The following is a 12,377-nucleotide window of genomic DNA, read 5'->3' as shown; positions in this document are numbered from 1 at the left end:
ATGGAGAAAATATTGTAGTGTCAACACTAGGACTCGAACTCCAGTTCTGATGGTCATGAGATTGACAGATGAGCCCGCTCGGCTATGATATGTACTCAGTAGCGAAGAATTAAGTAGTTCCATTAGGCGGTTCTAGTTGGTGCGATAAAATTCTGGTTGTTTAACTGTATTAGGTGAGAGCAGTTAATAAACAGTTTTTCTTAAACTTAACAGTTTGATTACCATTTCATTTATGGTTAGATTAAATATGGTAAAATAGCCATGCAATCAATTGTTATTTAACCATTTCTTCCGAGAAATTTCTAACAGTGTGTGATATAAAGTAACAGAAATAAATTTGAATTATAGTTATAATTTTTGAAAAAGGGGTATCAATTTGATCTAGACTAGTAATTTCAATATTAGTGAAATAAATTGGAATAACAGGAAAGATTGAAACAATTCAATTTTTGAAATAGTTGAAGCGGAGAATTAAGAATATATAAGTGTTTGAAATATAAACAAAAATTCCTGGAAGAAAAACTAATGAAGATATTTCTATTAAGAAATATTTTTTTTAATTAAAATATGGATTTCCATAAAAAAAAGGTTATGTTCAGAAGTATTTAACAAAAAAAAATTTTTTAATTTTTTTTTTCACAGAAAATATAATTCATTTTTTCGTATCCTTATATTAGTGACTACAGCTTTATCCTCCCTAAATTTAACAACTTCAAACATTTAAAGAGCGTTGTTCGATAATGTATTAGATTTGGAATGGGAAAACTATACCATTCGCATCACACTTGCAGTTGGAAAAATAATCGATATTCTTACCAAAAATTGTTTTGTGAAGTCAATAGATAGTTAGACAATTCAGGTTTACTGTAATAATGCTACTATACTGGGCTAATTCTAAAAGTTGGATACCATTCGCTTTGGTAGATTTTGTTTTCAATGTATTTTTCCCCTATTTTGTACACTGTAAAAAGTTCTGGATCAAATTACGGTATAGAGTACCGGCACTTTGGATGCATCATTTAAAAAATCCATTTTATCATAAAGCCTATCTTTACCGTAAAATATTATATCGTAATTTTTACAGTAATATTTATCTAATTAGAATGATTCAGTAATTTTATGGCAATTTTTACTGTAAAAGTTGCGGTACATCATCTTTGGTTCCGCAACATGTAAAAATTGATTTTATAGTAATAAGTACCGGGAACTTGAGTGCCAGTACTTTTTTATCATAATTTGATTCGATATTTTTACAGTGCTTGATAAATTTGCTTTGATTGCGAAAGTGTTTTTTTTTATTATTTAGAGAACTTTTAAATGGCATGGTTTATACTGAAAAAAAAATGCAAAACATTGAGTTCATGCACTGCACTGAACTTAAAGTGAATATTTCGCAACAAATAAAAAGAATCAAACCAGCATAGCAAAGATGTGGGCAGCAACAATAATAAAAAAAATCTTTCACGAAAGCACTTTTTTCTTACTTATTAATTCTTTTGATTACAATGCACTTCATTCAAACTGATTTCCATCAAATACGCTCCCTTCAATAATTGCCTAAGATTTAGAAGAAGAAAAAGAAATTACTTTCAGCAAGTCTCTAGGAAACATTCTAGAATGAATACCTTTGACGTAAAGTGCCTTTTATTCGTAACTCCCGTAATGAATTGAAAAGTAAACAAACGCTTTTATATTTGACGAAAAACGGCGGGGATTTTCGCTAAAAATTATGGCAACATTCTTTTGAAATAGAAATTTCTCTAGCCAGGCAACGCTTTGAATTACCTCATTCCTTTATTTAAAAGACCGCTTATGGTTTACGCTAGTTTTCGAGGAATACCAGTAACTTTATTTCATACAAAACGGTATATATAATAAATATAATTCAAGATAAATTGAAAAGTAACTCTATTAACTTGGAAATATTAAAAGTTTGTATTCATAATAAATTTCTGTCATTTTGAACAAGGGTAGTTGATTTGAAAACGATACAGTGCTTTTAATAATTCTATCACATGTCATGAAGTAACAATAAATAACAATAACTTACAATCATAATTTTTGAATTTCAGAAATGAATTTGAAAAACAAAAAAATCTGAAACATTTCACTTATTGAAAGAATTGAAATGAAAAATTAAAATTATAAAAAGGATTTGTATTAATACATATGCACTTTTTTAATTTAAAAAATTGACTTCTTTAAAAGTACTTTGAAAATAACTTTGCTTGTAAAGAAATTGAAATCTAAAATTACTTTTAAATGAACTTTAACCAAATAAGTACAAAATATATAAACTCAGATATATTTTTCATTCAAACATGATTTAAAAATAATTTGTTTTTATAACCATCGTTGAACAGCTGACTCGGTTTTTGGGTTTACGACTACTAATGTTAAACTACGTAGCCTTAAAAGTTTGAACTCAATCCAGAAGTCAATGGAAGTCCTGGATCAATTATTGCGAAAAATTTGCATCCGTGGATGACTTTTTTATGGAACTAACCTGCGTTTGCGTTACACGGAGAGGAAGACCACGAGAACCTCTCACGGATTCGAACCCGGTTCACACGATTGGAAGGCAAACGCTAGATCCCCTGAGACATCGCTGCTGCAAAGGAATAATTTAAGAAATTGGAAGATATTGGTAGAACAAGCATAAGAATACGAGAATAATTGCTGAGAATAAGAATTTTACAAGGATATGCACATTATTGCTGCTCATATCTAGAACTTTTTTTTTGTCGTTCCAATGACCACCTGGGGAATGATCTTTTGTCGTACAGGCATCTGAAGGGCTGATTTGTTGTCCACTTTTCCAGGGGTACCATATTAGGTAGGTCAACGTTGATACCATAGTAAGGAGAGATAGTACAGAGAATGAGAATGAAAGAACATCCATGCCTTGTGAAAGGCCTTGACCATGTTGCAAGCGCTGTTGTTACCCCTATCTCCACAATATCTGAAAAATTACATTCAAAATGCTCCGTATTTACATCTGAATGCCATGCGGTTTATCTGGCTCTTCAATTTATTTCTTCTCAAAGGTTGAAAAAATGGATAATATATTCAGATTCAAAAAGTGTCATAGTTGCCTTACAAAATAAAGAACTAAATACACATTCTATTATAAATAATATTTTAAACCTATACAGCAATTTATNGAAAGGAATTGTTTTTTTTATTACGATTATCAATTATTATTTTACTAATTTCTATCCGCATAGTTGCCACATTTTTGAAGTAAATGGAATCATTAATTAAATAGAATAAGCTTAGATAAATAATAAAAGTTAATTTTTTTCTCGTTTTAATTTTCAAGGAATAATATGTTTCGATTAAACAGATTTCATTCTGGAAATAGCGAAATTATTAAGTAGGTCCCTTGGAGCAATATCATTCTTATCCTCTTTTGACGAAATATAGGAAAAATTAGTTTTCACAGTTTCTGTAAATAGTATGTTGTGATGCCACAATTGGCATACACATATTTATTTTCTATCTTTTAAAATATCTTTCATTACTTAAGCTGATTTTTTATTAATAGAATTATATTTAAAATAAATCACAAACTTAATCTTTTTAAAACAAACATAAAATATTTATTTCTTCTCTTCTAGATTAATGTAACGGATACTTTTTTATTTCATTACTAATGCAGACTTATATATTCACTGTCGCCTTTAATCGAAAACAAAAATCTATTTATATAACTTTTTATTCTAATTTTCCAACGGCTAAATGTTTCGGTTGCATGGTTGTAATAATTCACATAAATTTGTTGGCGACTCATGATCGCCAAGGTATTATTTTGAACCCATATTGATATGCTGGTTGGCTTTGTTTTGGCTATGTAATATTTTCATAAATCGCTAATTTTGGATCTCCTACCCATGCTTCGGTGTCCGTTGGGAACAAATTACACGTACTTTTTAATTTGGCTTTTGATTAGGCAGGTTGTGGGGGATTTATCTCCTATGGCCTGTCCTTATTAATATTATTATGCAAAAATTGATTCAACTGAAATTCTTATGGATAATATGTATATTTGGTACCTCGAGCTCTGCAAATACATAAAATAAAAGCCTTTTTATTAATTCTNTTTGGAATGATTATGAATACTTAATTTGGGCGATATTAGAACTGCCTAGACATATTTTAATTGAAAATTTAATTTTGACTTTTGGCCAAAGCTCATGGTCTTCTGGCCCACTATGCGCTGCCCATATCTAAAATTCATTACTTTATTTACTTTTTCACATTTAAGCTAATATTTGTGTTAAGAAATAAATTCAGGTAATTATTATAAATACATTTTTAAAATCAGCACACAGATGACGTTTAACATTTACGTTTTTGTTTTTGTTAAATTTTACGTTTACTCAATTTAAAAATACATTATAAGCAAGTTTAACAAAAGCGGGAGAAAGTAAAATATAGAGACAAAGTTAATCAGTCAACGAATAAATCCTGATTTTAAGAATTAGATCGTATTATTTAAAAAGAGATTTCTTCACTTACTTTTATTCATTTAAAAAAATTAATATTCTTGTTAAAATTTATAAGCTAACTACAGGCATTGCATTTATGAATAAGCTATTTCTAAGCCAGCTCATAAAAGTGTACCCACCATTTTTCTTATTTCTGTTTTTATGCAAACAGAATTCTAAAGTAAATAATTTACAAATGTAATGAAGGAGAAAGAATGTTAAAATAAGAAAGAAATAGAGAAAGCGAATGTACGCGTAGTCGCTTAAACACTTTGACGACCAAACGAATTACGCGTGAGCACACACTAGCCACAGTGAATTTTTTTTTTTTTTTTAAAAGCTACAGCTAACCATTGACAAATGGGGAGATCTCTCCGATCTGTCGAATACTGATAGTTTACAAAAAGGGGAGATCTTCTCGATTATTCAGCAAAGTGTTGAGAATTCTATTTTCCACTTTAAAAGCTTCTTATTTTCCTTTTTTTTAAAACTGAATTTGTTTTTAGTTTGAAAAATTATAATAAAACAATTATAATTATCTTAAAAAATTGCATTTAATGAAGCTCACTATTAAACATTCTATTTTTTCCGATTTCTGTTTTTATGCAAACACAATTGTAAAAGTTATTATTTGCTTGTGCGAAAGAAAAGAAAGTAAGGTAAAAAAATGCTCGCTAAATTGCTGACATCAAGAATTCCATCGTCGCCTAATAAGGTATCGATTATCATGGAATGTGCAAACAAGAAGGAAACAAAAAAACTCATCTATTAGTTTAATTACAAGAAATAACTTCAGCAGGTAGTTCTGCGTTATGTCTAATAACATCAACGTCAGGAAGGTAATAAGAACATGCCGATGGGTGTCACAACAGCTATAATGTATGGAATTAGCGAAGTGCTGTGTGGTATTAACGTCGTAGTGCAGATGGAAGGTGAAAATCGTTGTCATATAATGAAATTAGTTGGTTCTTAGGATTAATAGGTTTTAAGAAATATATTTTCATTTACAAAAAAAGGACGAAAACTTTCTTTCATATGATTTCTTACTTATGATGTACACTTTTTGCAACATTTATCAGTTACTCATTAAAAATGTATAAATCACAAAAATAATTATGAACCTGGTTTACTTAGGCTCTTTACGTTGCTCTGTTCAAATGGTACCATACTTCTTGTACTAGAGCTCCCTTTAATCCCTGAAATTTTTCTTTTTTAAATCTGCATTTTTTTAATACGAGTTAGCAATTAAACCGTTTTAAGCATTCATCAAAACTTATTTTTATATTAATAAAATAAGTCAACACATGATTAAACGAGTTAAGCGAAAAAATTTCAATAAACACACAAATAAAATCCTTCAATGTCCAAAATCACCTCAATTCAAAACTCAAAGCAAATTTATAAATTCTGCGCTCTGAATCTTTTTATAAAAACCAAATGCAAATGCCTTAATTAACACAAATCCGGCACAAGCAAAAAAATACGATGAACATTAATAAAACACATTTGAAATAGCCAGTCCTGGGTGAATTAAGCCTCACTTGTTATCGGTGTTGATGGTTATAAAAGCGAAGTGCACCACCAAGATTTATGGTAGCATATGTCAAGGTAAAGTGACCATAAATAACAAGGTAAAGTTAATGAACTACGTTTTCAGCTAACTCAATTAACCTAGCGTTTTGTGTAGCTGTTTTAAAAATGGCGTGATGTTCAAGGAGTGTAAGTTGTGAAATATGATTGCGGAATCTTGGGGATGTGATGGTTTTTACTTTTTTTTCCCTTCGCAAAGCTCCCGTTCTGGGAGGTTTTACATAGGTCACGCCACGGAAGAAGGATATTTATCACCCAATAAACAAATGTGGCTAAAAACATTGAAATTAATTCCTAACAACAGTACGTGACTCAGTATTCCTCGTAAAAGGTACACGGGTGGTCGTTAAGTTATTGTTTATTGTGTCTTTTTCGTTTGGCTAAGTGGTCTAAAAAGCTTTTTTTGGAGAAAAAGACGTAGAGGTTTTCACCAGAATGATGAAGAAGTCTGGAAGACCGAAATTAGGCTGAAAATCTCTTTTTACCTGCTTGACAAGTTAATCACACCTTGAGGTCAATATATTCGAAAATAAATTTTATTCTTACTTATAGGAAAGTGTACTTACGCTCGTGCGTTGCGTGATCTGTATGGTTAAAGGAAGAAACAAATTTTTAAAACGTCTAACTAATGTAATTTTACTTCAAAACTGAATATTTAATTTAAAAGGAAATTTATGTAATGTTAATTTTACAACTTTGAAACTATTAGAATATTTTCAGCTTAGTTTTAGTGGCAGATTAGACTAATTTTTTGTATAAGTAGATCAGGGGTTTCCAAGCCTTTTTGGGGCCAATTGGCTTAACCCCGACTTCTTTTTAAGAATTCTTTAGCAAACATGGACACGCTAACAAAGAAAAGCAAAAAAATTGGAAACATTTGATGTTAACATCTAATATTTTCATTGCTTCATTAATAGCAATCTTAAAATCAGATTATGCACTAGACTGTTGAATTCACAGGTACACCGCGACTTTTAGTTGTTTTTAACGTATAAATAAGTTGAAATTGAATGAAATAAGCAGAATTACCATTTATGAAAATGAACTGTTGTAAAATGTAAAAAAGTTTATCAGAGAGAAATAATTCATTATTCTTTAATTTGGTTTTATTGCTTTTAATTTTAAATTTCGATGAGAAATACTATAGAATTATTTGTTAAATTGTAATACTTTGCTTAATTGTTATTAAAAATACCCTCTTTATATTTTGTTTTAAATTTTGCTTTTTCTTTTTTTCCATTGGCATTTCACTTGAATCATTTCACAAAAATAGCCATCATATTACATTCTGCAGGTACATATCATTCTACAGGTTTCAAAAATCAATACTGCTTACAAATTCCTAACTCATTGAAAATCTTCGATTTTACCATGAAACAATAGGATTGCACAAAACATCGTTTGGGAACAGATAAATTAGGTGATAGTTTGTTAATATTTGTAATCCACGTCTTAAAATAATTTCATAACGGAAGTATACTGCAACCAACTGGATGGAAATATGTAAAAACCTGAAGAAAAATAGTCTAGATAGGTCAGCAGATCATTTTCTGTGTCTTTGATGATGTTTTCAAACCAATCATAGCCCACATTTTGAATTGAGAATAGTTAAGAATAATAGTCAGAAACGTGATAGAAAAATCTCTCCGAATTTCAACAAGTTTTTTTTTCCAATGCCCACCTGGAGAATGACCTATGTTATCCAGGTATCTGAAGGGCAGATTTGTTGGCCACTCTTTCAGGGGCACCATATTAGGTGGGCCAACGTTGCTCCCACAGTAAGGACAGATAGTAAAGAGAAGGAAAGAACATCCATGCCTTGCCCGGGATTCGATCCCAGAACCGTTCTGATCCAAGGGCAGTTCCTTATCCCTTACACACGCCGGTCGGCGAATTTCAACAAGTACTTCCTCAAAATTCCACGTCAACAGATTTTAAAAATACATTATAAATGCAATTTTTCGAATTTTATCTTAGCTCGATATTCCTTTCTATTTTCTTCTTTCCAAATATTAACCAAACATCACGCTATCAATTAAATATCTGCCGATATTTTGAAATACCTTTAAGTCACTTGCGTATTGGTCACACACCTATTATACCCAAACATTTTCTACCAGCATCAGGCCATTCCAATTGGACGGAACTTTCACTTTTCATATATTTTAACTCAGTGCAACACATTTAAAAATGCGAGATCATGCCATTTTTCTAACTTCAATCCATCATTAATGTTCTTGGGCGAAATTAATCCTCACTGTTACATTTTCTAATTAAAAACATTGATTTTCATACATTAATTTAGTTTTTAACTCCTAACAAAATCATTAGCCTAATTGTTAAAATATTTATCTAACTGCAGGTGTGATAAAGCCATAACAGGCTCTTCTAAGCAAACAGTATGCTAATGATTTACCCAGTAATTTTAATTACATAATCATTAAGAGACACACGCCGACTATACGAATCTTACATGCCACAATAACTACCAATTTTATTGTTCAAGAATAGCATTGATTTTCCATAAAGAATAGTTAAGAAATCATCTTAAAAAATCCCTCTGAATTTCAACAAGTACTTCCTTAAGATAATTCCACAACAACAGCTTCCAAAAATACATTCCAACCTCCCGTCATCGCCGCCCCCTCCATCTTTTATCCCATTTCATTTTATAGCACCCGACACATTTTTACATAAATTTCGGAAGGCAACAATTAGCTTCCGCTTGCAGATAAACCCAGTCTTTGTTAGCTCTAGACTTCTTGGGGTTGGAAGGGGCAAAGTACCTCACGTTTTCTGCTTTTCTATGTGTGCTTTATTCTAATAAACTATTCTTAGCGTGCTATGAATGCCATCAAAGATTCGCATTCATACCCGGGTGATTTTAAGATGTTAAGGCTAGCCTTCTAGTACCAATGTTTGATGGGGATTCACACAGCAACATCAAAATCAATGGTAGCCGAGTCTGATGTAGAGGAAATCTCTGCCTCTGATTTGCATTCATTTGTACTTGGTTTGGGAAGGAAGCCTCCCCTATTAGGTTCTTTATGCCAGTGTATTTATTTCCTGCGACATTAAAGTTTAAAATCGAAAAGTTTTCCCAAAAGGCTGAGGGGGATTTTGGAAATGTACGTGGAATGTTGAAAAGATGCATTAATGATTAACAAGAGGGGTTTTTTTAAGCGAGTTTTTTGAGCTTGTTCGAATTACTTCTGGACAACTTTAAATGAATGTCTCATTGTAATAACATGAATGAGGAAAATAAGTGGGCTAGTGATATAAGTTATGTAAAAGTTTAAAATTGAAGGATTTTAATGCAATTCTTTAATTACTGGAATACGGTATTCTTGATAGCTTAATTTGCTTTTTTTTAAATATATCTATGTTATTTTTGCTCGAAGTTTGATTGAACAAGAGATAGTCTACTTTTAATGACTGAAAAGATAATTTATAACAAAATTTTCATTAATGATAAGTTAACTGACACTACTTGATTAAAAAACCTGATTGACTTCAAAAATATGTAGATGGAAAAAAATATCGGTATGTTTTTAGTTCTCTAGCACCCTGACGTGAACGGGAAGAAACAAAACTGATTTGAAATAGTAATTAATGTAAAGTTGTCAATTAAATATGGAAAATTAAGGAGAGAAATGAAACTAGAAAAACCGCAGCAAAATGAAACTAATAGTGAAAAAAAACAGTACAGGAAAAACCACAGTGGCCGAGAGAGGCAATTCCTGGTAAAATGCATTCCACGTGCTATAAAGAGGTGGCATGGAACTAATGTCGTTAACAAGAGTATCAGCATTCAGTTGAATGAAATGAAATTCCAAGGCATCAAGATCAGACGATGAGATTGGGGTGGAAATAATCTTGGCATTGACGAAATTGAATTTATATCGCGTATTTACCAAAGTTATGAGAGAAGCAAAGAATTATGCTAGGACTAAAACTTTCTTGGTTTTGCATTTTGAAACATGTTTCACAAAAGTAAAAAATGACCATACTCTATGAAACTCAAGTGACATTATAGCTCGGAGTAATAATTTAAAATGTTTTTATTAAATGTATTTAAAATGTTATTATTGGCTAGAATTGGTAGTATCGAGTCTTTGTTTTACTACGATAGAAAGCTCTTTAAATAAGTTTAATTTCTTATTTATTTGTTTCTACAGTATGTTGTAGTTGTAGTTCATTTACGTCGCACTAGAACTACACAATCGGCTATTGGTGACGGTCTGGGAAACATCTCTGATGATGATTCGAAGACATGCCATCATAATTTTAATCCTCTGCAGAGGGGATGGCACCCCCGATTCGGTAGCCCGACGACCAGCACGTGAAGTCGAGCACTTTACAGTAGAACAGTTTAAAGAGGACCAATACCACACACCTTCGGTCGCTCCGCAGACTGATCCAAGAGGTCACCCACCCGTACACTGACAGCAGCCAGTGATGCTTGTCTTCGGTGATTTGCTGGGAACCGTGTCTTAACGATCAGTCCACTGCGGGACTTCTAGAGTATGCCAAACAAGGTGTTTAAATTCACCTTCTCCAGACTTTCCGCTTCTCTTTCACTACAGCTTCTTTTTCATCTCCTGTATTGTTGGAATAAACTCTAACCGTTGCGATTAACTCTCACTTTTCACACCCCAACTCGTGTTGGAATACCTACACTAATACTGAAATAGATACTGACCTGATAAGGCTACTGTATTTTATACTCACGAGTAAATCTATGAGAGATATTGTTATACAAATTTTGAGCAAGTGAACATTTAAAACTTTGTACCAATTAGAGTACTTCAAAAAATTTACAATATATATTGTTATAAAATATTAAGTGATGCTTATATTAAGTAAGTACAAAATTGAAACCAAGGTACCTACCGATTAAGTTCAGACAGAGTCCTTCCTCAAAGTGAACATATGAAACTTAAAACCAAATAGAGCAGGGAGACTACATTTCCACGTGTGCACTAAATAATAAGATATAATTTTTTTATTCATCAAATATTAGGCATACCCTTTTCGGAAACAAATATAAGCAATTAATTAAAATCACAAAATCTTGAATTCCAGTAAATATTTAATTGCTACTTGAAGTTTCCAAGCTAATCTTAAAACAAATCCTTCAAAATCCCTCGAAAATGAATATGAATCTATTAAAATACTTTCAAACTCTCGGCATCATCCCATCCATACAATTAAAATATTCGAGTTGCGTAAAATTCAAAGGAGTTGATATGCTCTCCCATCTCCACGATCTCAAATATCCGGGAGGTTAGATCTTCTCTATAGTGAAAGAATTCCTTTTCTGTCCAAATGCCTGAGCGGTTATATTTGGTTGATTTGACTTAGCGCTTCACCATTTTACGGTTGAATTCTTGTTATTCCACTCGATTTCGAGTCATAAACAGAGTGAGAAAGATTCTAAGGTCTTGCCAGCCTCATTGACTAGTTTCTGATCTATATTAGAATCAGAAAAGTGGAGATATTGGGCGAGATTCTTTCTCATACACGCCAAGTGGTTCGGGAATTGGATGAAGTAGTTACAAACGTTAATGCCAAGATTCCCCTATTTTAATATCGAAAGAATCATGAGAAATGAATTTAGTTAAAGTAAGGAGAGTAAAGGGAGATATGGAGATGTTTTCTTGAAGAGGCAATTGAATGTGTACATTCTAGGGGAAATTTTAACCTTTAATAAAAGAGTCCCAAATTCAGGCGAACAGTTTTCCGCTTTGCGTAACATTATATCTTTCTTGTCCACATTCTAACCGATTCTAATGTAATTTTAAATATAAGTGTCTGTAGTACTTAAGGACATCATATTCTTCAAAACTTATTTAAAATTTATGAATGATAAGATCTATATTTTAAAACAGGAGTATTTTTATTTACGTTTTATAATTTAGCACCATATACTTTAAAGAAGTTCACAGCTATGTATAAAACTGCAGTGCTGAGAAGATAGTGTGTTTGAAAACTCCTAACATTGGAGTCTTATATTTTATAATTTTCACTCATATTGAATTAATAATCATTGTATTTTGACAATTATGGTACATGTTTATTATAATTAAAGTTTTAATACTTTGCTCAACACTGAGAAGACGTGGAATGAACCTAGACGTAGATTTTCGAAGTAATTTCTCAAATACGTTATCTGGACCTAGGGAAAAAGATAATTACTGCCTGCGTGAGTTGAACATTTAGGTACAGCTGGATATATTTCGTCAAGACAACTAACTGCATTGCACGCGTTGATATCGTTACTGTGTGTTCCAGCAG

The 12,377-nt window shown here is 31.6% G+C and overlaps 1 long non-coding RNA gene across 1 annotated transcript in view; it reads right to left on the bottom strand.

Annotated features, from left to right (window-relative positions):
• Positions 1-11,815, bottom strand: part of LOC139425713 (uncharacterized) — a 92,705-nt gene extending 80,890 nt beyond the window's left edge. The window contains exon 1 of the long non-coding RNA XR_011636875.1: positions 10,974-11,815. This is a non-coding gene — a long non-coding RNA (uncharacterized lncRNA). The remainder of the gene's footprint in view (positions 1-10,973) is intronic.
• Between the last annotated feature and the right edge of the window lie 562 nt (positions 11,816-12,377).

Source organism: Parasteatoda tepidariorum, chromosome 5, assembly GCF_043381705.1.
Source record: "Parasteatoda tepidariorum isolate YZ-2023 chromosome 5, CAS_Ptep_4.0, whole genome shotgun sequence".
Taxonomy (NCBI): Eukaryota; Metazoa; Arthropoda; class Arachnida; order Araneae; family Theridiidae; genus Parasteatoda; species Parasteatoda tepidariorum.
Note: the sequence above shows the minus strand (reverse complement) of the source record. Positions and strands in the feature narration are given on the sequence as shown.